Genomic DNA, 22867 nt, shown 5'->3' with positions numbered 1-22867 from the left:
ACCATATGTTCGGGTCGTATTTGGCACCACCGAAATCGTTTAGATCGAAATAGACATTTTTTCTTGTATATCAAAACGACATCGTTTTATCTTATTAACGGTTGACTAACTTCTATTAGAATCAATGTAGATTTAGACACATTTTTAAGAAGTTCGGATAGTTTTTTGGAATTTTAGTTAAGTTCAGGTCGTATTTGGCACTGATCATTTGTTCGGGTCGTATTTGGCACGATCGAAATTGTTCGGGTTGAAATAGTCACTTTTCCCCTACACACTCTCTCTATCTCTTTCTCTTTCCGAGACGCGTGAACATAGACAGGGAACATGTTGTATTCTACTATTTTATAATAATGAGTTTGTTCCGCAGGGCTACTTTTGTTCGTTCACATATTTAATTAATCATCATTTTTATATTGCTTACACCCTTTATTTCATTAATTAATCATCATTTTATAAATCACAAAATGGGTTTTCTTCGGTGGAAAATGGAGAGGTAGGATTAGACCGGGCGTTTTTACCTATCTAAAATACCTACCTAAATTTGAACTGGAAAAACCAAAACCAAAACCAAAACCGAATCTGAATTATTACACAAAAATATCCGAACAAGACTTATGAGCTTAGTGCTTTGGAGTTTGGTTATAACCTTAATCGAAATCCGAATTAAGATCCAAAGATATATGAATTAGTTAAATATGTTAAGTTTTTATATTTATTAAGGTGATTTAGATTTTAGAATATTCAAAATATTTTGTATAGTTTATTTTATTTGTTATTGTGACTTATTTTTAGTTAATTTAGATAGTTTAACTAATTTTAATTAGATTTGTAAATAATTTATATGTTTTGAATATTTTTTTTCAATTTTTGAGGTTTAAAAGATATATTTTTGGACGATTTTAAATAGTGGTTACATTCGGACCGAACCCGAAAGGAACCGAACCAAACCCGATCCAATAATTAGTAAAATTCGAATAGGACTTCTGAACATAGCGCCAAAAATCCAAATCAACTGGACCGAAACCGAACGGATTACCGAGCGCCCAAGCCTAGGATAGATTCATAAGCATTAGATCAGTTACATACTCAGTTTTAGTGAATGGAGAGTCAAGAGAGACCAATTATCCCCAACGAGGTCCAAGAAAAAATAGCTCTATCTCTCTCTATCTAAATCTAATTTGTACTGAACAACTTTCACATTTTAGTAAAAGCAAAAATCCAAATATGTTTAGTCTTACATGTCTTTTGCAGATGATTCTTTGGTCTTGTATAAGGCAGATGAGAGTGAGTGCAAAAATTCGATATCATTTTTGGGTTTATATTCCGAAGTCTCAGAATAACAAGTTAACTACATAAAGTCAGCCATACTCCTAATGATCTTAAGAAAAATAAATACCAAAACTTAGTGGTTCGGTTTCAGTGAATACTTAGAATTACCTGAAAAGATCTAGCCTAAGCGCAAGGATATATTTAAATACATAAGATAAAAATTGGAAACAAAATACATAGTTGGTACACTAATTTTTTGTCTCAAGCAGGAAATGAAATTTTACTGAAATCAGTTATCCCTAATAATGATCCCTACTTGTACCATGTCATGCTTACTGAGATTGCACTTTGGGCAGAAGTTGTGGTTTCACTTATGGTTGTTCGCAAATGAGTGGTAAGATCAGTAGCATTCCTTAGTGACAGCAAGCGACTTAAGAATGAAATCAACCAGTTTCTACAACTAGGAGTTAAAAATTCAAAGAATTTTTCAAAGGCACCAATATTTTCTCAAGATATGTTGAAATAATCAAGCAACTATAGTTTTACATTTCATTCTGCTCCTAGAAAGTTTGTAACTCCTGCTGATCAACTGGCTAAGAAAGCGAGAGAAGCAAATCAAATTATGTAATAGTATGGATTAGTTGAATTGATGTAACTTTGTTCTTGTCAATAAAGATAGGATCCAAAATCATATATCTTTAAGTGTTTTAAGATAAAAAATAAGATAAAGATCATATCATTTCATAAAAACATTTAGGGTGGTGTATTGAATCTAAAGTTTGAGGTGATTTAATTTTTTATGAGGCTTTAAATGATTTCAGTGAATAGTGAGACAATTCAATTAGAAGTTTGAGGTGATTTGTATTAAAACGACAAATTTATTGTGATTCAAACGTGAATTTAAAAAATATTTTAAAAAATGTGTTATTGACTTATCTCATAAAACACTATAAAGTCCACTGTTATTAAACAAAACTTCCTTTGTAAATTTTAGAATGTTTTAAGTGTTTCTAAAATGTTTTAGAATGTTTTTTAGTTATAAAAATAAAAATCTAAACTTCGTAGTTTTAGATAAGATTTTAGAGTTTCTTAACAAAAATCACACTAAATTCTCATATTCACTTACAATTATCTAAACGTTCATTAAAAATCAAATCAATTCAAATTTAAGATTCAATACACCTAGGGTTGGACTTGGGACTTATTATCAATTATTCAAATTAGATCCGAGATCAGACACAAATACACTCTGAAAATAGGATATTTGGGTGTTGGGACCCCGATCCAGATAGTAAAATACATGATATGTTGAATATGGATCTGGATTTCTTGATTTTAAGTCCGAATATCTGGATCCAGATCTGAATGTTTAAATATATTAAATTTTAAATTTTATCACTAATTATAGCTGATATATTAATATTTATACATAAGATTAGCCTTATAATATTTTATTTTATTTTCTAATCTTATTTATATACAATATTTTATAAATTTTGTATAAATACTTAATTTATCCATTTTTTCTAAAAATTTAATATTTTAAAAATATTTTTTAGTTCTCTTTAAAAAAATTATAAATCCGAATTCGAATTTTTAATAGTCGCGATAATACAATATTTGAATGGATATCCAATATTTGGATATTCGAAAGGCACAGATCCGGATTTTAAAATCACAGATTCGTCCCACCCATAAATACACCCCTCTCTTTCCTCTTCCCTTTATTTTCTGCGACAAATTAATTATTTCTATTCTTATTTATATATATTTTTATAAATTTTGTATAAATGTTTAAGTTATTTATTATTTTAGGATTTTAATATTAAAAAGGATTTTTTAATTTAAAAAAAAATTACGAATCTGATTACAGATTTGAATAGTCACGATAATACAATATTTGGATGGATATCTGTATATTTGAAAGGTGCGGATCCGGTTCCTACAACTTTGATTTCCAATTTTCAACAACTATTCCGGATCTATAAAATTGAATTGTTGGGATGTCACTATTTCCAATTATAGAGATATCCTTGTATATTTTTAACATTGCTGATCTGATTAATATATTTGTGTATGCGTTGTTTTGGGCTTTGTCATTTTGAGAGCAAGTCAACGCTAGTTTCCTCTTCTTTTTTTTGAACAACCAACGCTACTTTCCTCTGTATAGAAAATACTTTTTTTTTTTAACAGGGATGTTCCGCAACCCGTAGACCTGTAGACACTTCCGTAGCTTTCCGCAATCCATAGGCCCGTAGTCATTTCCGTAGCTTTCCGCAACCCTTAGACCAGTAGTCACCCCTGGCCCGAAACCAGCCGTTACTAATACCCATTACCCAAGGGCCCAGCACCAACGCCGCGCTTAAATTTAAACTTGGGGAGGGCGTAAAGCATTTTTTGGCCACAAGAGGTATTCGAACCTGGGTTCTTATCGGCGTTAGAACTGCCTCAAGACCACTAGCCCACCATCTTGTGGTTCCCTGTATAGAAAAATACTCCTCCATATTATCTTTCTTTTACTCTCCATTATCAACACAAATTTTTGAAGAAATAACAAATGTTGAAAGCTTGAAGGAGTAGTTTTTTAGTACCTTATAACAATTATCTACATTTTTTTCCTCCAGAAAATCAATTGCGTAGGTGACTAAGACACAATATATATATACTGTATAGTAATAATATGATGCGAAACGTATAAAGAAACAAACTGCTAAACTATAGGTGGTTGAAAAGAACAAATAATATTATTATCGTATTATCAAAATCGAAAACTATGTCAATCCAACAACCCTTTTTGATAAAATAATTATTGTGAAACATGCGTCCATAGTAACACGACTAAAAGACTCTGACGTTGGTTTTGTATTGAATATTGTGTACGAGTGTGCGAGTGTTGATTTCGTAGTTGTAAGTGTGAATACAAGTTAAGCTCAACTAGACGTTTTTAGCTTTATTTTCTGGAAAAGTTTGAGCTTTTCCAGTTAGTGGAGTTTGGATTTTAAATCAATCCCAAAATGTTAAGTAAATATTTTATTTATAGTAATTATTTATCATCATAAGTATTTGTGATAAATACCCTTTATCTGGTAGGTAATCTATGTGTCATCATGTATCGTCTGTAACATTTTTATAGATACAATTTTGGATTGAAACTGAATTTTGAATCTTACAGGTCTAGAAAACTAAATAAAATGGAAAAATTGTTAAAACGGAACAAAAATTTAACATGATTGCCCTTTTAATAAAATTTATTTTTCACTTTTTTACCCTTTCTAATTCTAAAAATTAATGAAAAAATAGAATTATGAATCAAAAAATATAAAAATAGGAATAACTGATAAAACCCTCATATATACAAACTGCTATTTTTGTTGTTGAATTAAAATATTAAATTACAGATTCTACAAAGAAATAGATTTCATCTTTTACGGAAAATGAGTTAGTATAAAATAAATTATAGATTAAACAAATTCAATATTCAGTTCAAAAAGAAAAATCAAATCTATCTATCTTGTTAAAATAGAAGTACAATTTAAAATTAACCATTAGACTTGCAAAATATTTACAACATAATGCCACTGAAGTAATTAAATGAACCTATTTTTAAGTAATCATTGTCGTTTCCAAAATTAATGAAGTAATAACTATCCTAAATCGATGTTTTCCATGTCTTTTTCAAAATTAATAAAATATTTCCTAATTAAATTCACAATAAGTTTAATATAATTTTTTTAGTTTACTTATTTTGATATTAATATTATAAACATTAATGAACATAAATAACATACACAAAATATTTATGTAACAATATAAGTTACATTTTGTCTCATTCTCCCTCACAACTCACTTTACTTTTTTTTATAAAATTATTTTTATTTACCAATATAAATATATTACATGCACCATTATAATTATTTACCAATTACCATGTATATCATATAATTTTTAAAAAATTATCATAAAACTTTGATCTACAAAAAAACAAAAAAAAAACATTTGTATGGATGCACAGGTCACATTCTAAAAGTGGTGGTAAAAATATTTGTATGGATACACCGGTCATATTCTTAAAATATTTGAAATAAAAATGTTATAGTCAAAAATAAACATCTAAAGTAGATAAACAATAATCAAAACACCAAAAATACTTAAAACATATATTTATTCTCCATCCAAATATTCAAGTTAAACATGTTTTAATTTTAACTTAGGTACTTTAGCTTACATTACTCAAATTTATATGTATATATTATTTTTATTTTTAGATTTAGGGTAATTTAAAGATTATAATTTACAATTTAACAAATCAGAAAGAAAAAATATTACCAAATTTGAACCGAAACTGGATAAATATCCAAACGGAGTTACCATTTTGGTATCTTGAGAACCAGAACTAAACCTGATCCGAACGAAATATTTTGGATATTCGAATGTATTTGAATCATATTTATATATTTGAATATGTTAGCTATTTATAGAGTTAATATCCAAGATATAAGCTATTTTAAAGTTGTTTAAAATATTTAAAATATATAATATAGTCAAAAGTAAACATCAAAAATAGATAAATAATAATCAAAAACACCAAAAACACTCACAATATATATTTATTCTCCATCCAAATATTCAAGTTAAACATGTTTTAATTTTTAACTTAGGTACTTTAGCTTACATTACTCAAATTTATATGTTATATTATTTTTATTTTTAGATTTAGGGTAATTTAAAGAATTATAATTTACAATTTAACAAATCAGAAAGAAAAAATATTACCAAATTTGAACCGAAACTGGATAAATATCCAAACGGAGTTACCATTTTGGTATCTTGAGAACCAGAACTAAACCTGATCCGAACGAAATATTTTGGATATTCGAATGTATTTGAATCATATTTATATATTTGAATATGTTAGCTATTTATAGAGTTAATATCCAAGATATAAGCTATTTTAAAGTTGTTTAAAATATTTAAAATATATAATATAGTCAAAAGTAAACATCAAAAATAGATAAATAATAATCAAAAACACCAAAAACACTCACAATATATATTTATTCTCCATCCAAATATTTAAATTAAACATGTTTTAATTTTTAGTTTAGGTACTTTGGTTTACATTACTCAAATTTATATGTTATATTGTTTTTATGTTTAGATTTAGGGAAATTTAAAGTATATATAATTTTTTTAATTTAAAAATAATTTAAATGGGTTATCCGAATCCGAACTGAATACGCAAAGTTCCCAATCAAACCGGAACCAAAATATATAGTTACCCGAATGAAGCTAGAATCTTTAAACTTAAAAATCTCAAACCCGAATAGATTTTAACCGAATTTGGGTGGGTACCCAAATACACACCACTAGCTTAGTCAATGTAAAACGATCAAATATTACAAATAAATCATTTAGTATAAGTAAATAAAAACTAAAACAGAAAATTAATATTTGTGCAGTCGCGCGGGTCAATATCTAGTATCTGTTTTAGAACGAATAATCTACTTTTAATTAAACACCTAAAAGTGGAAATGTGAATTCTACTAATTGTAAAAATAGTTACTTTTCTTCCGGATGCAGTTTTTACTTTTCATCTAAAGGTGGAGCTTTTTTAACATAGTTGATGCGGTGGAGCTAAAATAAGACCGCTATAGAAAATGCTGACAAAGAATCCACCGCTTTGGACAAACCAACAAACAGAGGTAGGTTGTCAAAAGTCTAAAAATAGAGTATTCCCTCTACAGGAACATGAATTTTACAGACTGACGTAAGTGAAAAATATTGGAGAGCCATTCTATTTGAAGAGATAAATGGAAACGTCAAATATGTGGATACAAAAGTAGACGTTTTAAGATTCCGAGATGCATTATCACTCCATGTTCAACGAAATACTTGCAGTCAAGAAGGCTATTGAGAAGTTGGAGTTTCATCTAATAGGACATAAATTTCGCATTGAGATGGATATGTCATCTTTTCTAAGATGTTACAATTCAAGAAAAAAATGATTCCACATCAGCAATTATTACGATGGAGTAAATGGTTCTCGAAGTACGATTTTGTATCCTTCTATTTAAAAGGTACAGAGAATACTCTCGCTGATATACTCAGTAGAAACCCAATAAAATAAATACAAATGATGGAGGACTCTTCAGCAAAGAGTTCCTATGACTTCGCACCCAACATGCCCAAAGACGCTCATCAGCTTATCAACAGAAAAGCTATGCACGAACACCTCCATGATAAGATTTTATTCCACCAATCAATCATCCTGTCAAGATACAGAATCTCCAATCATCTCATTTCACCAATGGGAATTCACCCTGAATATCCGTTAGCACATCTCTACATGATCGAAAACGCATACATGCTAGAATAAGTTATCGGTTTCCTCTGGTACTCTGGTTAGTCCACACTATAGGTATAATTTTCAATATCCAATGGTTATACCAGTGCATCAACGCTCAACAAGGAAAAAAAGACTGCTTCTCAACATTCTTAACATGGTTTGCACCATTACTCATTTGGATCAGGATATTGAAAAAATTAGCAAAAGGAACAAGCTTACCGTTTAAGAAGTTAAAAGGTCGAGGGAGTTTTAATCCTTTCTTTAACCCTCATACGATATACTTCTTTCATCGCCCTATTCAAGTTAACGTCAAGTTCAGCAAAAACCATGTGTTACCTACCCTCATTCATTACGATGACTATCAACGAGAAATTCGACCATATTTTAATATCAATGACAACAAACCATATGAAGACTTTCAGATTCATGCATTTTGTCTTATTAATTCCACACAAACATTTCATGTTCCTTTCATCCCAAATTTGACATATTATCCAAGTGGCTACCAGATGAGCCTCAACGAAGATCTTCAATTTTTCATGGAAAAACAAGCAAAACCACCAGTCGTTCTAGAAATCCCGAGGATGATAGTACTTCCAAGACTCACAGATCCCAAACGACTCCATGAATATTGATGAAATCAGCAAAATGTTTAACATTTAAGTCAACGACGATTCGCAGAAGTCTTATGAGGAACCGGAATCGGAATACACATGTCCAGAGTATCACTACAGATGTTGTGATATCACATCATCAATTTCAAAATAGATCATTAAATAAGTCATCATCAGTGTTTAATTATATATAATAAGTGTGTTTGAAATAATGATGTAAGCAATGATGTAATCATTGTGAACTTATGAAAGCATGATGTAAGCGATGATGTAATCGCTTATGTCAGCGTACTTATCTTGATCTTCTATAAATAAGTATGTATCCCCATATTGAAATAACATCTCAGAATTTCATAAAAAATGTCAAGCAAACACAGCCAAAACTGTCTTGACAAGACACAACCTTGCACTCGTTTATTGTTCAGATAACCAAAAACCAAATCCCTAAATTTATCATATATATTGATGACTAAAACAATATCATATTTTTCTAATGTTGTCATAATATCAAATCTTATTGTTTGCTAATAAAGTAAACTTTCAAAGCCGACGATAGGATGTCACATCATTCTTCAATAACTGTCACTCCTTAGATGTAACATGAGCATATTCTTGCGTAGCCCCTTCTTTACTCCACAATGCACCAATTATGGACAATTTCATTTTTTTGAGCTTACATTCTCTTCCTTTTTATCTGAACGTGACAATCTAAGCAACACGCAAAGAAAGACAATAATCAAGCAGTGACATAAACCACCACATGCCAAATTTCCAGATAGATGCACAAGTATAAGTTGCAATCACTTCTAGAATAAAAGTACACATCTGAAGATTTTGTTCCTTGGACATAGGACATACCTTCCAAAAACAACAAAGTATTGGCACACGTCATGAGAGTGACCAAATAAAAAAGGACTGACTCAAGAAAAAAATAAGACTCAGTTCCGAGCCAGGAAATAGTGACAAACACAAGCACTTCAAAAACTTTTACTTGCATTCTCCCCATCCTCATCTTCCTCATTACCTTGACTTATCAAATCTTCATATTCTCCCCTATTTATATGCACATTAGATTAAATAAAAACATATGTTAAGATGAAGCACGCAAATTGGGATAAAAAATCTTATTACTCGGGCGTAGACTGATGGCTTTGAGTCAAGAGATGACTTGATAAATGACATGGTGAGCTGGAGTCAGCCTCTATTCCTTTAACCGCCTTGACTTTGTATAACCAATGGTTTTAGAAGTCCAATTGTTTTGTCTGATTTTGGTGGAACAATTCACTGAATTAGGACTTGTTAAATCAGAGTTGGAAAGATGATGCCCCTTTGTTTATCATTAGTGTTATGAGCTATCTTCATGATTTGGTCATGTACCAAAAAAAATTCTGCTGATGGAACGTGTAGAGAAATTTGAGACGGTCCTAATTCATAGCGATGTAACTGATCGTGGAAATCCGACTGGAACAGATGAGCTTGTAGGCACCTGATTAGTTGAGGTCAAGAACTTAGAACTCATGTTCTCTCAAATCTTGATGCAATTATCAGCGAGATAAATGCGACTTAATCGTGTATTTCATTCTAAACATTTATCCTTTTTTAACTCTTATTTCATTTATGATCATTTTTGGTCATTTTATATGTTGTTTATTGACTGGTCTTTATCTTTAAAACTCTTTAAATATTTTTTAGTGTTTAAAATCAATTGTGGATCTACCTTTTTCGAATTCAGCTTTGTTTTCTCAAAATAAAAATTCAGCTTTTTCTCAAAAAAATCAGCTTTGTTACTTGAACATTTTTCTTTCTCTAATTCTTTATTTGTTCCTTTTTTTTATTCCTGATAAACATTTTGTGATCTTTTGTTTATTGTCTTTTAATTTAATTTAAATTGGTCAAAAACACTCCGTCAATCCTTTCACAAAAAAAAACTCCGTCAACATATCTATATAGCTGCTACTTATTTTGTATCAAAATATGTTACTACAACACAAAATTCCTTGAACTATAAACCAGGCTAGCAGTAGGTTGGAGCCTAAATTTTAAATTAATTCCAGTTTATTTTATTGTAAGAACGTTTGGCTACAAAACTGACCTATTGGGTGATAGAGTTGAAAAAAATATCTATAATAATATTTTTTGTGAAAGAATATCTAAAAGTTTTAGAATATTCAGTTGATACATTATAAAAAGAAAGGAGCTAAAATTGTTTAAAAATGTAAGATTTATAATCAGGATTATTACTTTAAAGATTTTTCCAAATCCAAGCCATTGATCAATTACTACCCAAAAAATATTTAATCTGTTTTTTTTTTAATTTTCACTTTGACATTATTACACAAATTAAAAAAATAGTTAAAATTTATTTATGTTCTTATTGATTATACCTATTTGACCAATAATAATTGAGATAAATAAAATTATTTATAAGATCAATACATTATACGATTGATATTAAGCTGAAATAAATATGATTTTCATTATAATTTTAACATGACACTTTTTATATAAAATGATACTTAAAAGAGAAATAGTAGTTGTCTTTAAAGAATTTAAATAGTTTATGAAAATAAGAACTAATATTATCGACTAGTGAATTTGAAACCAAAAACAGGATGAAAATTTGTGGAAACCTCTTTGGTCCGGTGGTTTAATTAAAAGTTCATTAAAGTCTCTACATCAAGAGGTTTGGGGTTTAAACCCCATAAAACACAAATTATGCAGATATAGAGAAAAAAAGTTACAAGAGATCTTCAGCATTGTGTATAGCGTATTATCGAACATGGATCTCATAGAGCGGTTTGGAGTGACGTAGTTAGACGTGTATTCTCATATGGTGGTAAAATTGTCGATTGTAGAATTGTCTATGTAATATGTCTCAGCTTTCTAATAGCATAATTAATCAGATGTTAAAAAAATACGAGAAGAAAATTAATTTACCAACCTTCCTTTTTTCTTTTGACATATTATGCTATTTAAATTAGAATAAGAAAACATATAAATTTTGTATATAATCTATCTTATTAAAACAAAAACATTATGTTGGACCTAACATTTATTTTGTAAGTTTTTAAATTAAATACACATTTATACTTTATAGTTAAACATACATTAAGTCACTAATGTTCCTTTCTTTATACTACTATCCATGTTTCCAAACAATATACTTATTTCTTTATACTACTATCAATGTTTCCAAACAATATATTTTTTATACTACTATCAATGTTTCCAAATAATACAATAATTAATCTTAGTTATTTTATATCTATCATTTTCTCTTTAAAATTTTGTAGAAACGTCATAATTTCATAAATTGCAAAATAGTGAACTTTAAAATTTCGATTATAAGATTACAAAATATGAAACTATTATAATTTAAATCCAATTAGATTACATATCGGTCATCCATCAGTTCAATCGGTTAGTCTCGGGTTTTAGTGATTTTTTAATATGAATATTTTAAAAACATAAATTGAATTGTCAGATCTCCGGATTAACCGGTATAATCACAATCGGGTTGAATTTAAAAATACTGATTTAAATGCAAAAATATTTTAAATACACACTCTTTAAAAATAACCAAAATATTTGTTAAATTATTAGTGAAATTTTTCATCGTAAAATATTCCGCACTTCAAAAGCGCGGATCAAAATCTAGTTATTACTATAACTTAACAAGTTGGAGTCAACCACATGGCCCTGGAGTATTTATATTGATGTCATACCAACTTCGCCGATATGTGAATATTTACAAGATTTTTTGTTATAGTATATAGTCTATAGATCAAGTTGTACATAAGAAAGCTAACTCAGATGTCTAACGTCTACGACAAAGAAAAACAGGGAGCTGTTCACACAGAAAAAAGGATTGTTTCATGCTTTTCTGTTTTAAAATATACGATTAGACAAATTTATATGTTCAGAAAATAATAAATATGGTTTGACCGTATATTGATCGAGGAAAAATTCTTATCGAAAATTGAATACAAATGGGCCAAATTAGGCGAACTAACTCTTTGTAAGAAAAATGGGTTTCTGATATTATGGGTCGATTGTAATACAAAGCCCAACAAACACAACACAAATCGTGAGTTTTTCGTTTTATATCTTCTTTCATGTTTATACAAACCACCATTGAAGATGTTCATGTGAAAGTTTCAGATATAATTTTGGCAAAATTATGTGAGCAAATTACATTTTCTTGCAGCCACAATTTGTGAATAAATATTTTTGTTCATACATCTTAATTTGAAAGCTTTCGTTTCTTAATCTGAGAATCTTTTGACCAACAACTTAAATCTGAAACTTCTTAAATTTATTTTTATATTAAACTATTTTGATATTTAATGACGAAGTAAAAAATTTATTAATAAATAAAAAATTTGATTCGAACACCCATGCATATATATATATACTAGGGTCGGCCCGGGCTACGCCCGGGTTTTTGTATAAATTTTAGTTTTTATTATATATATTGTATGTTTATTTTCGATATATAAATATTATCTGTTATAAAAATATAAGTAGTTAGATGATTATAAAATTATTCTCAATAATTTATTTTTTCTGTTTTATGAATTTCAAAAAAAAAATATTCAAATATCTGATAATTTTGTTATTGGAAATTATATAAGATGATGACCAAAAATAAATGATCAAATTTTAGTTGTGTTTAGTTGGTGTGACTGTAGAAATATTTCATTTCACTTAATATTTTTTTTTATATTTCACTTGAGCCAAACCACATATGATAGTTTTCATTCATTTTTTCTTTAGCAATTAAAACTAAAAGAAGTAATGTAGCCCTTTAATTGTTGAGAAATACCCTATGATAACAATAAAAAAGTTTATTGTCACAAATATAGATTCTAAAAATCAAAATGACCAAAATGTTTCCTTAAAAATGTAAATATACACTTATATCATTTGAGTTAACTAATCTAGATCTTAGAGTTTAAAACTGGGTGGAGATTTGAGATTGAATGTTTAAAACTTTATAAGATAAAAAATAAATTTTAAAAATTTGAAAATGAAAAATTTAAAAGTAGTCTTTTATTTTTGAATTATATTTTTTTTAAAACGAATTCGAAAACATATAATATGAATTAGGTATGGGCATTCGGATTACCGGTTTGGATTCGGATCGAGTTTTTCAAATTTTAGATATTTCAGAATTAGAAAAAATAGTACCGATCGGATAATTTAAAATGCTAGTTTGGATACGGTTCGATACCTGCAGATCCGGTTCGGATCCGCTTACACCCGAAGTAACCGTAGAGAAGTCGGTTTCAGTTCGGATTTAGCTGTATTTATCAGAACAGACCGAAATGGGTGTTTTTTATCCGACTTCTCCGAATAAACGAATCAATTATAAGAGATTAAGACATATAGATACTATAAATCTGAAACTAAATAAAAGTATACTTGAACTAACTCACAAAAAATAAAAATAAAATCTTGAATAAACTAAAAGCTACTTATGTTAAATGGTCGAAGAACTAAGAATCGGGTATTTTCGGATAGTTGTTCGGATTTCGGGTAATATCTATTCCTAATCGGTACCCGAAATATAAATGAAAGCTTACCCAATCGGATATTTAACCATATCCGGATCTGACCCAAAACCCGATTTTCGGATCGGTACCGGTTTGGATCTTTGGATCTAGAAAATATGTCCATGCCTAATCTGAATCTCTAAAAAAAATTATTATTTATTTTATTTATTTGTTTGTATTTATATATTTATGGTATAAAAGTCTGTTCTCTTATTAAATGAGATATTTTAATCATTCTTTTTCATAAAATCTTTTTTTATATGATAAAAACTTAAAATAATGTACTTTAGAGAATTGCCCTTAATTGTTTGAGTGTATCGTCGTATTGAGTGAGAGCATTCATTCATATCTCTCTCTCTTTTTTTTTTATCAAAACATTCATTCCTATCTCATCAACTAATTGAATTTTCATTGTAGGTTAACGGGTTTTTCCATCACCTTTTGACATACCATCTATCGAAGGCTGTTTAAGTCAAAATCCATATGTAAAGCCCATTTCATTTGTACGTTTTGAGCCTGTTTCCGGACAGAGTTTACATCGGAATGATTAAAGAAATGTCAACTTATCATTATCTGATTTTCCTTACTGGCGCACTCTTCCAAATTTTCGTACATACTGAATTTTTTCAATTCATGTTAACAGGTTTTACAGAGGTTCCTTACCTATGAAGCAATGACGATTATGGCTTCGTTCTAACTCTCATAATACCAGTTATTCTTCCTTATTTGACATGTCCTCTGTGGTTTGGCAGATACCAAAAATGAAAACACAAAAACCCATTTTCAAACTATCTTCTTCCTTCTCTTCTTTACCCATGTTTTCTTCTCCCCTCCTCTGCTCTGATCTCTGTTTTATGTAAGTCATACAACCATCACCGCTAAGCAATGACCATACCACCTCATCGCGACTCGGCTCTGCCGTCACCATGACCCTACCACACAATCTCCACTACAACTTTTTTAGACGCACCATGAAAACTTTGGCATTGATTCACTTTTGTTGCTTTCTATAACTTCTGAAGCACCATTTGATGTGGGACTTGTCATCTCCTGCATTAATCTTGCAGATCCTTTTTAAAACATATTATCTCCTACATTTTGTTTCTTCTTCTTAACTGGGATAGCTGAGCAGCAGCATCAGGCTGAGGAAGGAGAAGTAGCTGCAAAAACAAAGAAGAGTATCTTTTAAGCATCCATATTTTTGCTTTTGTGTAAAACAAAGAGAAGTCTTATGTCGAAGAATTTGAACCTGTTTCTTAATGAATGGTGGAAGATATCCAAATATCCTACAGCATAAGACCAAGGTAAGAGCTGAGCAGAAATATCGGCAGCAACTACACTGCAGAAGGAGCCCGAAAACTTCTTGTATCACAAAAAGTCAGATTAAACATGACTCGTGAGATATAATATTAAACGGAACATATGTTTACAATATCAACTCATCACATTTAACAGAGTGTAGACTTCAAGAATACTCTCTATGACTCCAACTTCATCACACACAACTTAATCAGGCAAGTTCATTGCTGCTTCAATCACAGACGATTCTCCTCCAGAACTCTCAAGAATATTGAGTGTGTTTGTTACCTTCTTCTTCTATCGATGAACGAACCGACATCATCACCACCTCTGACCTTCTTTGCAAGCTAAAGCACAGCTCCGACTCCCTAATCAAGAGCGAAGTCACTGAAGAATTGAGAGATGGGGCTTTGCCGGAAGATTTCAGAGATTTGAAAGCCCGCCTTTATTTGTGAATAGTGAAAATTGTGAAGAGAAAACAATTTTGAGATAGAAGTTTTTATATAAGGTGAAATGATGAGAAGACACAAACATGAGTTTACGAACAGAATCACATTGAGAAAGAAGCATAATCAACAATAATATGAACATGAGTTAAGAACACTTTGAACATGATTTTAAAAACATAATGTCGTAAATAATTGTTTACTATTTGATTATTTTTGTTTGGAAAGGGTAATGGGTTTGCAAACTGGACGTCTTACGTTAGAACAACCAATGACAATAAACTTTCAAAGTAGTGAGACTTATTTATGTAAAATCTAAGAACTATGTTTGGTTTTCGTAAATATGCATTTCGCATCAGTCCGTTGATTTGTTGACTGGGTTTCTTAAACCACTTGTTATGATTTGTTAGGGAGAAGGTCTTTTTGGCAACAGGACGCCTATCTGACAACTGAAAAAGTCTGATATGGTATGAGTTTAAGAAAAACCACGGAAACCAATGTCATAAAGTTTTGAAGTAGTCGGACTTGACAATGTCTGGAAATGCAACGTAAACGTCATCATGTCTTGTAACTTTGGTTCTCCTTGCTCTTTGGATGTCACTCAGTTGGTACCTTCGTTCAAGAGGACCCATCTTCCTTAACTGGTGACTGCTCCCCTCACCTTCCATTAACAGAGTTGTGACCTAGAGCAGTTTCATCAGCTAGTCCACCTTCAACCACTTCATCGCCAACACAGCTACCATGATCCACATGGGTTATCTTAACTCAAGGAATGTGGCTCCTTTTGACTGCTCCACCACCCTTACATATCATTAGCCAGTAACAAAACAATCACATAACTTACTACCAAGTACCAGAGCAGCTAAAGTAAAACAACAACACAACATGTGATTCGGCAAAAACAACACCAAATATAGAGAAGGCATAAAGAGAACCAAAATATGGACACTACAAACATCAGTATCTGATATTGATCAAAAGAGACCGAGATTGACGTAGCAAGATATATAAAATACATGACAATAAGTCTGGCATATAATACAAACCTTTGTTTGTTTGGGAACTGGAGACGACAATGTAAATGTCTTCACCACTATCCTAATACATAGCTCGGAAATTTTGTTCTCTGGTTGATTTCTACTTCCATTATGGGGTGTCCTTGTGAAGGATCTGAAGCTGTTTCACCTGAAAGTAAAGATCACACTTTAGAATAAGCATATTTCAACAATTAGATCTATATCTCAAAATAAGATTTGAGTTTTATAAAAAACAATGATAGAATAAAAAAGTCCCGTTGTGTCTACATCCACAGTCCAACAACAGTTGCAAAGCAAATAAGTAAAATTCTGATATCCATAAACGCTTGTTAATCTTTTCATCTCATAAAAGCAAAAAAAAAATTATTACCATCTAGATATGAATACTACACGATTATTACCAAATTTTGAGGATAATAAGGTTTACCAATGAAACAATTGATTTACCAGGAAATCCACTAAGACCATAAAGATTTGAAAGCCAATGTCAATAGACCCGATATCTCTTGGCCTATTATGTGACACTTAGAAACTCATTTGAGAATACAATTTGTTAATAGCTCAAAAAATAACTACCTTCAGAAGTGCAGACATGGACAGTAGCTGCTCCTAGCTAACTCACCTGCTCATGGAGTTAAGAACCAACTTTCATTTCTTCAAAAACACGGGTTATCAATTTGAAAGTAATCGAAATCTAAAGCCGTATATGAAGATGAATTAAACTTATGAAGCAATTTACATTGGCATCAAGAAGGAGCATATCGATGGCCATCAACTGACCTCCGGAGTCAGTTCTGAACGACACACTTGCAGCGGCCGGCCTTCAAGTCGGAGAAGTGAATCTGTGAATTTAGCATTATGGGAAAGCTTGTGTGAGATTTCAGAGATATTCAAACGGTGAGAAGTAGAGGAACATGAGGATAGTCGGAAGGTTTTATATATACTTACTATCAAACTTTGACGGTTTCTCAGAGAAGGTAGCCGGAGTAGAAATCGAGCAGACACAAATTGTCAAGCAAACACCAACAACCAAAAAGACACCAACTATAGTTTCGGGAGAGCTAGATATCCATTGCCTGAGAATTTTTAGACAGAAGATGAAAAGAACGCTGTCAAAACCCTAGATCGAGTTTAGCGTTTAACTACATTGTTGCTCTTAATTCGGTTTGGGTTACATTAAGCCCGTATACAAACCACCGAAGCCAAATCAATTAAATGAAACGCAGTGCTTTTGATAGATGGGACAGGTGTCGCATCCTGGACACTTGAATTACTGACGTGGCTGTCTCCCGTGAGAGAGTGCTTTTCTTTATAGTATTAGATATATATATTATATATATATATATATACAATCAATTATAGATAAAATTAATTAACTTTTTTACTTTAGCAAATTCTTTTTAAAGATATATGTCATTTGAAACAATCATTAATTTTTTTTTTTGGTAGGCTGAAACAATCATTAATGTTAACCAATAAAATTAATTGATTGTATTTTTAAGAAATATTTTGTCAAGATTAATTAATGCTAATAATTAGGATTAGTTAGTTTCTAATGACATTATATTCATATTGGTAAATTTTAATAAGCTAGATAACATAAAAAGAACTAAAATAAAAGAAGTCAAGAAATGTATTATTAACAAATTTATAGTTTTCATCAAGAAATTATACTTTGAGGCAATAAAGATTTTGAATTATTATAATCCTGTAAAGATTATTTAAAAGTGATTTTTAAATTATACTTATCTATCATCATTACATTCATTTTCATTAAAAAATGACATGGTTAAATGAAAACGATGACATGCTTAAGTGAAAACGATGACATTTCTTAATTCTTATTGTGACATGTCAAATTTCATTTATGAAAATTTTATGTTTTAGGTGTTTTGAATTGTATTTTAAATCGGTGCCAAAAAACTAATCAAATCATTTAATTTTATAATTCTCATAAAATATGTTCATTCTACGAGTGTTACTCGATTCATTGAAGTTGCTAATAGGATAATTTTATTATGTTAATGCATTTCAACTAAGAATTAATAAATAAATAAATTAAATTTATATTAAACTAAATAAATAGGAAATATATAAATTTAAAGCTTTAGACCATATATAAAAGATATTACAAATAATTATTTTAGGATTTTATTCTGATAAAGCTAAAATCTAAAAACTATTATTAAAAAAAAACAATAGTTCTATAAAATTGTTATAACTGGCTAACTGCGCATGATGTATGAAATCTCTTAGGGGGTGTATTGGACTGATGATTTTAGAGAGTTTTGGAGTGTTTTATTTTTGGTAGGATTTGGGTGAATTTTAAAGTTATTTGAGTGATTTCATTTAAAGTTTTAAAATTTAAATCAAATCTATAGGTGGTGGTTAACCACGGGATAAAGACACACATCCTCCTTTTACCCCCTGTTTTATTCCTCTTTTCGGCTGACTGAACCTGCAACAGTCTGGCCTTTTTCAAATCTTTTGCCACTTCAGTACAAAGTCAGCGGGTAATCCCAAGTACTGCCTTTAACCCATCGGGTTCTTCCCCCGACCCGGGGTCGGAGGGACCGCCTCTCCACCGCAAATACATCTCCGGCGACCGGAACCATGGAGGAACTGATGAACTCCGGCGCTCTCACTACCAGCTGGGATGCTCCTCAATTTTTTTGATACAGGGGTTCCTGTCCTTTTGGTGAAGCCTTACTTTTCTCCCTGCAAAAGTCCACAGATCTACAGATTTCCCAGCAAAACATAAGAAGAAGATTGAGGCCTGTACAACTCCTACAAACCAAACCGGAAGAGAGCTCACAAATCTACTGAAACGATAACGGCTTTAGAAACAGGGGTTCCTGTACTTTACAGCTGCTGAAAAATTGTGAACAAAGTACTGTTTAAGCTACTTGTTTATTTAAGGAGAAGAAAGTTTAGAGCATAGTCACCAGAAAACCTAGCACCATGAGCAGAAGACTATCGAGAGAGGAGAAGGGGAAATCAATCCGGTATGATTCCCTCAATGCCCCACGAACTGCTCGAATCAAAGCCCAACTACCGGATAACGCTGAAATCGACAGCAAATTCTCTCTAACTTTGATTGGGAGGGTAACAAAACCTTCTGCTCAAAAGATTTGGCCTCTCATCGCTTTCTTCACTGAACTATGGAAGTCCGACGTCCGACCAACTGGAGCTGATCTAGGAAATGGTCTCTTTCAGTTCAAATTTGAGCGAGAAGAGGATCTACTACAAGTACTAGAGAAAAGACCATACCATTTCTCAAGATGGATGGTGATAGTTCAGAGATGGGAACCTACAACGTCAATGTCTTTCCCTGCTCTTATCCCTTTTTGGATAAGAGTTCAAGGCATACCAATCCACCTGTGGAGTGAACAGATCATCAAAAGCATTGGAGATGACATTGGGGTCTTTGAAAAGTCAGAAATTACCCAGACCACAGCAAAGATGAGAGTCCACGTAAACGGACTCCTCCCACTAATCACCTCTACAGTCATTGAGTACTCAAATGGCGATGAAGTAAGGGTCAAACTCGTCTATGAAAGACTAGAGAAACACTGTCCAAAGTGCTTTCGACTGGATCATGAACTGAATGACTGTTTGGAGGCAAAACACCAGAATAAAGCTCGCGTAGCAGCTCAGGAAGATGAAGCCTCCAAACAGTTATCCCACCCCTCTGTACTGGAAATTCACAAGCAACGCGAGTGGGAACCTAGAGGAAACTTTACCTTCCAGTCCTCTGCCTCCAACGCGTCAAACACAAAGGAAAGGAAAACTCCTAGAGAAGTTAGAGAAAGCTCCAAACAGAGAATCTACAAAACTCAACCAAAAGAATGGGAGGACAGGAGAAATTACAGACGTGACCACCAAGCAAGGGAAAGATCGAGAGGAAGCGGGTATAATGATCACCGAATTACACGGGATCATCAACACAGATACCCTGCCTCAAATGGAAGAAGCTTTTACAGAGAGATCTCAAGGAACACAAGTATCTCTCGTGAGGGGGGAACCAAAGCACCAGAAACTGCAGCTGAGGCAGGTGATAGAGGGGCTCCTCTACAAACTAGCCCACACACTTTACCTCAAGAAGCAGTAGAAAAAGCACTAGGCGAAGTAAGAGACGCGATGCTGGTGTATACAAAGACTGCGGACCCAACTGAAAGGGAAGCAAGAATAGAGAGAATGAGGCAGGCGGAGGAACACGGTGAGATGGAGACAAGAGCCATCAAAATGGTGAGAGACTCAATGATCGCAGAAGCCAGGATGACTATCCAAAACTCTGAGACATTCTCACCGGAAAGAATCCCAGCCACTCAGCGCTTGAGCCTCCCCGATGAGACACAACATATCTCTGGAAAAAGCTCAGGAAGAAGGAGCCAAAACCCTGATTCACAAGAAAGAATTCCTGTAACTCAAAGACTGGGTCCTCCACCACGCCTACAAGATTCTCCAGAGGAGAGAGAACTACCAGTATTACCTCAGTCTGAGGAAAACAGAGTACCAGCGACCCAACGACTAGGACTTTCGACTGAGATATCACCAACCAGTCCAGAACGAGTCCCAGCAACAATGCGCCTCGGACCTGTCGTGGATCTAGAGAGATCAAAGGAACTAATGTCCACTGCACCAGGAGGAAAAAGAAAACCGGGACGCCCCCCAGGGAAAAGAAAAGTGCAAGGTAGCCCAAAAATAGTGGCGGGATCGGGTTCTAGAAGGAGGACAGTCTCTCAAAACAAACCTCCCACAGTGCGACGAAGGCTAGCCCCAGATCAAAATGCAGTGGGAAAAGCTAAAACAAAAGTGGGGACAGCAAGGAGAGCAGGATCAGCTGCGACCTCAACTACAAGTTCGGAGAATAGGCCAATCTGCAACTTGATCCCCGCGAGCTCAAGGAAGAGGATGGATTTTCGGACTCCATCCATTCCCGGTCCTTAAAGATTATGAGCTGGAACTGTCAGGGGTTAGGGAATCCCCGGACAGTTCGACGTCTAAAGGAGATGAACCGATCAATCTCTCCTGACATTTTATTCCTCATGGAAACTAAAAATCCCGATAGCTTCGTTCGCAACAAAACCGATCAACTTGGATACGAGCACCACCATCTAATCCCGCCAACCGGACATGGTGCAGGGGGGTTAGCGATCCTATGGAAACAGGAAGTAAAGCTCCATATTTTGTCCTCAAATGCAAACTTCATTGATACTTGTATTGAATATGAGGGAAAAACTTTCTTTGCTGCCTTTGTATACGCTGATACTGATAATGTAAAGAGGAGATTGTTTTGGGAACAAATGACTCCCCTAATGAATAACAGAGACGCCCCATGGATGATAACAGGAGATCTAAATGACATCCTCAGTAATGAGGAAAAGGAGGGGGGACCGGCAAGACCAGAGGGATCGTTTGGTGATCTCCGAACCTTCTACTCCGAGGGAGACCTGTTTGACTTACCCCACTCTGGTGATTTCCTATCTTGGAGGGGACAGCGGGGCGACCATCTGGTTAGATGTCGCCTCGATAGAGTTGCTGCGACCAGCTCGTGGGCAGAACTATTTCCGACTGCAAGGAGCCAGTACCTGGAGCTGGAAGGATCAGATCATAGACCACTGGTGTCTATCTTTGCACCGGAAAGAAAGAAAAGGAAGGGAATGTTTCGATATGACCGCAGATTAAAAGACAACCCGGAGGTGAAAGAGCTGGTCCGAAACATATGGCAAAAAGCAGGGGATAGCTCCATTAGCACAAAAATATCCATGACCAGAACTGCGATTGTTGAGTGGAGTAAGAAACAATATCGGAACAGCAGGATCACCATAGAGAAGAAGAAAAAAGAGCTTGAAAGCGCACTGGTGAACCCGATCAATGATGGCGATCTTATTAAGAAGGTCACAACAGACCTAGAGGCAGCCTACCAAGCGGAAGAAGCTTTCTGGAGACAGAGAAGTCGCCTCCTTTGGCTGAAGCTAGGAGACCGCAACACTGGATATTTTCATGCGGTGACAAGAAAACGACGCAGAATCAACTCCTTCTCGGTTATTGCAGACAGCAATGGGGCAGAGGTATATAAGGAAGGCGAGATTACTAAGGTCATAGTCCAGTATTACGAAGAACTATTCACTTCGATGGAGGGAAACAGAGCTGAAACAGTTGCATACGCTCTTCAAAAAAGAGTAACAGATGCGGAGAATGCGGTTCTAATACAGATACCGTCAGCAACGGAAATCAGAGATGCGGTGTTTTCTATTCACGCAGATAAGGCACCGGGACCGGACGGGTTCTCAGCCAG

The 22867-nt window shown here is 32.9% G+C and overlaps 1 long non-coding RNA gene across 1 annotated transcript; it reads right to left on the bottom strand.

Annotated features, from left to right (window-relative positions):
• Positions 1 to 16619: 16619 nt before the first annotated feature.
• On the bottom strand, positions 16620 to 17586 carry LOC130496548 (uncharacterized). The gene is made up of 4 exons (XR_008935709.1): positions 17515 to 17586; positions 17306 to 17408; positions 17143 to 17188; positions 16620 to 16714 (listed from the first exon to the last, which is right to left on the bottom strand). It is a non-coding gene; the product is annotated as an uncharacterized LOC130496548 (long non-coding RNA).
• Positions 17587 to 22867: the final 5281 nt, after the last annotated feature.

This window comes from Raphanus sativus, chromosome 6, assembly GCF_000801105.2.
Source record: "Raphanus sativus cultivar WK10039 chromosome 6, ASM80110v3, whole genome shotgun sequence".
NCBI lineage: Eukaryota > Viridiplantae > Streptophyta > Magnoliopsida > Brassicales > Brassicaceae > Raphanus > Raphanus sativus.
Note: the sequence above shows the minus strand (reverse complement) of the source record. Positions and strands in the feature narration are given on the sequence as shown.